Source organism: Talpa europaea, assembly GCF_964194135.1.
Source record: "Talpa europaea genome assembly, chromosome: 1".
Lineage (NCBI taxonomy): Eukaryota > Metazoa > Chordata > Mammalia > Eulipotyphla > Talpidae > Talpa > Talpa europaea.
Genome location: NC_140073.1, coordinates 139,590,676 through 139,597,428, shown reverse-complemented (window position 1 = coordinate 139,597,428; position 6,753 = coordinate 139,590,676).

Here is a 6,753-nt window from a genome sequence, read left to right as displayed (position 1 = left end):
TCATAAAATACTACACTTGATCTTAGCCAAAAGGCCAAGAAGTGATAGTTCATAAAATAGGAGTAAAAATTTTGGAAATCTAGAACTTTGGCATTTGACAGGAATTTCCTAGAAGACATAGAAAAAGGCAAAGTCAGTAGGTTTCCATCATTTTCATAAACTGTACAGGAAAATTTAAAGTTTTCCTTTACAATTCCATTAAGATCTGGAACAAGACAAGGATGTCCACTCTCACCACTGCTTTTCAATATAATACTGGAAGTCCTAGCCAGAGCAATAAGACAAGAGAAAGACATACAAGTTATCCAAATAGGAAAAGAAGAAATCAAACTATCACTATTTGCAGATGATATGATAATATACATAGAGAACCCCAAAATCTCCACAGAAAAACTAATTCAACTCATCAATCAATTCAGTAAAGTGGCAGGATACAAAATCAACACGCAAAAGTCAGTAACCTTCCTATACACAAACAATAAATCTGAAGAAGAAGAAATCAAAAAAACCATCCCTTTTATTATCGAAACAAAAAAAATCAAATATTTGGGAATAAATCTAACAAAAGAGGTAAAGGACCTATACAAAGAAAACTATAAAACACTATTAAAAGAAATAGAAGAAGACACAAAGAAATGGAAAGACATCCCCTGCTCATGGATTGGAAGAATTAACATCATCAAAATGGCCATCCTACCAAAAGCAATATACAGATTCAATGCTATTCCAATCAAAATTTCAATGTCATTCTTCAAAGAAATAGAACAATTATTGATGAAATTCATATGGAATCACCTAAAACCCCGAATAGCCAAAGCTCTACTGAAAAAAAAAAAGAAGGAAATGGAGGCATCACACTCCCAGACTTCAAACTATACTACAAAGCTATAATCATCAAAACTGCATGGTATTGGAACAAGAACAGACATACAGACCAATGGAATCGAATAGAAAATCCAGAAATAAACCCACAGATTTACGGTCAACTAATCTTTGACAAAGGAGGAAAGACTATGCATTGGAGCAAAGAAAGTTTGTTCAATAAATGGTGCTGGGAAAACTGGGTCGCTACATGCAAAAGAATGAAGCTTGACCACTACCTCACACCATACACAAAAATCAACTCAAAATGGATTAAAGAACTAGACATAAGACCTGAAACCATAAAATATATAGAAGGAAATATAGACGAAACACTACGGGATTTGCACATCAAAGACATCTTTACAGACACATCACCCAAAGCAGTGATAGTGAAGGCAAAGATAAACAGCTGGGACTACATCAAATTAAAGAGCTTCTGCACAGCAAAAGAGACAATAACAAAAACAAAGAGAAACCCCACCAACTGGGAGAACATTTTTGCACCCAACACTAATGATAAAGGACTGATCACAAAAATCTGCAAAGAGCTGATGAGACTCAACAACAACAAAGAAAATAATCCAGTCAAAAAATGGGCAGAAGAGCTAAAAAGAAACTTCTCTGAAGAGGAAATGCAAATGGCCAACAGACATATGAAAAAATGTTCAACATCACTTGTAATCAGGGAAATGCAAATCAAAACTACCATGAGATACCATCTCACACCAGTGAGAATGGCACATATTAAAAAAACTAGCAACAACAAATGTTGGCGAGGGTGTGGAGAAAAAGGAACTCTTCTGCACTGTTGGTGGGAGTGCAAACTGGTCCAACCACTGTGGAGAGCTGTGTGGAGATTTCTGGACCTACTAAACATAGAGCTTCCATATGATCCAGCAATTCCACTCCTAGGTATTTACCCAAAGGACACAGAAACATCAATTCCAAAGAACACCTGCACCCCTAGGTTTATAGCAGCACTATTTACAATAGCTAAGCTTTGGAAACAGCCCAAATGCCCAAAAATAGATGACTGGATCAAGAAGAAGTGGTACATATACACCATGGAATATTACTCAGCATTCAAAAAAGATAAACACATGCAATTTGCAGCAACATGGATGGCGTTGGAAGGGATCATGCTCAGCGAAATAAGCCAAAAAGAAAAAGAAAAATACCAGATGGTATCACTCATAGCAGGAATCTAGAAAACTTAAATAAGGGACCAGGAAAATGAATATAAGAAAGTGAAAATCAAAATCAACAAAAAAACTATGAACCAGAGACACTTTTTGGGGGGTGGGGGGCGGGAGGGGAGGGATTGGGGTCAGAATGGGGCGTTTGCAATTGTATGGGGGAATATAAAAATAAAAATTATTATTTAAAAAAATAAAAAATAAAGTTTTGCTTTAAATTTTAAAGCATTAAATCCTCATTAACTTATTTTTTTTTTTAAACAAGATTTTTTTTTGAAGATTTATTTATTTATTTTATACAAGCACTGGGTACAGTCAGAAGCCTGGGAGGGTGAGAGAATTCACCAGAGCCAGAGCGGGGAGCAGAGCAGGCAGAAGGACCGAAGTACACTGCTGAGGGGAGCAGTGGGCAGCAGGAGAGGTCTGCGCGCCATGTGGGACCCTCCTTAGGTGGCCGGGGAGCAGCCGGGGATCGAACCGGCGCTGCAGAGGCTGTGGGCAGCCTCGCAACCCAGTGCTCAACCGCTGTGCCACCGGGGAGGCCCTAAATCCTCATTAACTTCTGGTGAAGAAAATTAAAACAGAAACAATGTAACACTTTTTTGCATTTTTAGTGAATTTATCATTTTTATTTTGACTTTTTTTGTAAACTCTGCCATCATTCCATTATGAAATTATTACATAAAGTTCACTGACCAACATTTCAATAGACATGTGGCCATGTCAATTCTTTATTAAGAAAAAAAATGAAAGTATGCAATCAAAGTAGCTCTCTCAGAAGTCATTTCTGTAGAGAAGTTAGAGTGTTAGTCCAAGTTGGACCCTTTGGTTATCTCAAAGATAAGAGTTTGAGATAATGTTGCACCTTAGACTCTTCCTCACTAAGATTAATTTCTTCAGGCCAAGTGTTGATAAAAACTGAGACTGCTGAGGTAATGACAGTCTTCCTTTTATACAGAGTGCTTACAGGTTTTATGTGCATTGCCCAACTCTCACAATTCATTAACATGTATAAATGAGATAAATAACATTCACACACTCTGCTAGTATGCTTATGTCGCTAATGTGGTGCTACCATTGATGTCAGCTTTGATTCTCCAAATAGACTCATAGACAAGGTTTTCATATCTGGTGACCGTGTTCCTATCTAACACCAACAAAGTTACTTGAAGTGATTGGTGTCTACCATAGCTGGTCAAGAAGCAAAGGAAAGCCTCTTAACCTAAAAATCCTAAAAATCCTTTGGTCAGAACTTGTATTTTCAGTAGATCTCATTACTCCAGAGTCATCATGTGGTCTGAACAGAGAGAGGAAGAATGCTCTTTTACTGAATAGGGGTGAGACCTATGGCTGAGCCTTAATATTTTGTTTTATTCTATCATTGCTACCCTTTCCAAGTACCTGATGTGTTATCTGCATCTTGTGATCTTTCTTTCCTTAATTAGAACCCCAGAAAATTAATTCCTGCAAAAAGGTCACTATTATAGTATTTGTGGTACTGTTGTGGAGTTCATTGGATCTCTAAGCTTTCTGTCCAGCCAAGGAACTCTGCTATATCTTAATGAATTAAGATAATTGTTTCCTTCTAGCAGTCTTCTAAAATCACTTTTTTGCTAAATCTCAGAAAACTACATTCTTACAGAGTTTAAGATGGAGATATGTCCATGAAGAAACATCTCAAGGGCAACAGTATGACATCTCTTGGGAAATGAGCCTGGAGCAGAGCACATGGCATTCCTGTCAGTCTATTTTTTTTCCCTCCTTGTCTTGTTTATGGTCTGTCTAATAGAAGGACTGCAAAAGGACTGATGAATGGTGATGAAACAGGGATCATAAAATGTACCATGAAAACTGGAGTATCTATGTGGAGGCAGAGGGCAGCAGTGTAATTTTGTGTTGGAAATCAAAAAGGAGCATGAGGGTGGTTTAAGCAGTCTGTGAATTGCTGGCAACAGATTAACCTGAGCTACTTGTTTCAACTGTTGGTTAGTGCTCCTGGACCCAATCATCTACTCCAGTCATTTGCTGAATCAGGATCTCTAGGATTTAGTCCAGTATTTTATTTAGGCAACTGAAATCTTCTGCTGGACACTGAACAGCTCCTGCTGAGTAATTTATGGGTGTCAGCATGAAGAATGCACAGGCACCAATGGATAGGAAATAAAGTGTATTGTCACATAGCAAAAAATAAAAGGATTATCCAAGTTGAAAGCCTCAACAGGCATATGAAAAAATGTTCAACATCACTTGTCATCAGGGAAATGCAAATCAAAACTACCATGAGATTCCATCTTACACCAGTGAGAATGGTACATATTAAAAAAACTAGCAACAACAAATGTTGGCGAGGGTGTGGAGAAAAAGGAACTCTTCTGCACTGTTGGTGGGAGTGCAAACTGGTCCAACCACTGTGGAAAGCTGTGTGGAGATTTCTGGACCTACTAAACATAGAGCTTCCATATGACCCAGCAATTCCACTCCTAGGTATTTACCCAAAGGACACAGAAACATCAATTCCAAAGAACACCTGCACCCCTATGTTTATAGCAGCACTGTTTACAATAGCTAAGCTTTGGAAACAACCCAAATGCCCAAAAATAGATGACTGGATCAAGAAGATGTGGTACATATATACCATGGAATATTACTCAGCATTCAAAAAAGATAAACACATGCAATTTGCTGCAACATGGATGGCGCTGGAAGGGATCATGCTCAGCGAAATAAGCCAAAAAGAAAAAGAAAAATACCAGATGGTATCACTCATAGCAGGAATCTAGAAAACTTAAATAAGGGACCAGGAAAATGAATATAAGAAAGTGAAAATCAAAATCAACAAAAAAACTATGAACCAGAGACACTTTTTGGGGGGTGGGGGGCGGGAGGGGAGGGATTGGGGTCAGAATGGGGCGTTTGCAATTGTATGGGGGAATATAAAAATAAAAATTATTATTTAAAAAAATAAAAAATAAAGTTTTGCTTTAAATTTTAAAGCATTAAATCCTCATTAACTTATTTTTTTTTTTAAACAAGATTTTTTTTTGAAGATTTATTTATTTATTTTATACAAGCACTGGGTACAGTCAGAAGCCTGGGAGGGTGAGAGAATTCACCAGAGCCAGAGCGGGGAGCAGAGCAGGCAGAAGGACCGAAGTACACTGCTGAGGGGAGCAGTGGGCAGCAGGAGAGGTCTGCGCGCCATGTGGGACCCTCCTTAGGTGGCCGGGGAGCAGCCGGGGATCGAACCGGCGCTGCAGAGGCTGTGGGCAGCCTCGCAACCCAGTGCTCAACCGCTGTGCCACCGGGGAGGCCCTAAATCCTCATTAACTTCTGGTGAAGAAAATTAAAACAGAAACAATGTAACACTTTTTTGCATTTTTAGTGAATTTATCATTTTTATTTTGACTTTTTTTGTAAACTCTGCCATCATTCCATTATGAAATTATTACATAAAGTTCACTGACCAACATTTCAATAGACATGTGGCCATGTCAATTCTTTATTAAGAAAAAAAATGAAAGTATGCAATCAAAGTAGCTCTCTCAGAAGTCATTTCTGTAGAGAAGTTAGAGTGTTAGTCCAAGTTGGACCCTTTGGTTATCTCAAAGATAAGAGTTTGAGATAATGTTGCACCTTAGACTCTTCCTCACTAAGATTAATTTCTTCAGGCCAAGTGTTGATAAAAACTGAGACTGCTGAGGTAATGACAGTCTTCCTTTTATACAGAGTGCTTACAGGTTTTATGTGCATTGCCCAACTCTCACAATTCATTAACATGTATAAATGAGATAAATAACATTCACACACTCTGCTAGTATGCTTATGTCGCTAATGTGGTGCTACCATTGATGTCAGCTTTGATTCTCCAAATAGACTCATAGACAAGGTTTTCATATCTGGTGACCGTGTTCCTATCTAACACCAACAAAGTTACTTGAAGTGATTGGTGTCTACCATAGCTGGTCAAGAAGCAAAGGAAAGCCTCTTAACCTAAAAATCCTAAAAATCCTTTGGTCAGAACTTGTATTTTCAGTAGATCTCATTACTCCAGAGTCATCATGTGGTCTGAACAGAGAGAGGAAGAATGCTCTTTTACTGAATAGGGGTGAGACCTATGGCTGAGCCTTAATATTTTGTTTTATTCTATCATTGCTACCCTTTCCAAGTACCTGATGTGTTATCTGCATCTTGTGATCTTTCTTTCCTTAATTAGAACCCCAGAAAATTAATTCCTGCAAAAAGGTCACTATTATAGTATTTGTGGTACTGTTGTGGAGTTCATTGGATCTCTAAGCTTTCTGTCCAGCCAAGGAACTCTGCTATATCTTAATGAATTAAGATAATTGTTTCCTTCTAGCAGTCTTCTAAAATCACTTTTTTGCTAAATCTCAGAAAACTACATTCTTACAGAGTTTAAGATGGAGATATGTCCATGAAGAAACATCTCAAGGGCAACAGTATGACATCTCTTGGGAAATGAGCCTGGAGCAGAGCACATGGCATTCCTGTCAGTCTATTTTTTTTCCCTCCTTGTCTTGTTTATGGTCTGTCTAATAGAAGGACTGCAAAAGGACTGATGAATGGTGATGAAACAGGGATCATAAAATGTACCATGAAAACTGGAGTATCTATGTGGAGGCAGAGGGCAGCAGTGTAATTTTGTGTTGGAAATCAAAAAGGAGCATGAGGGTGG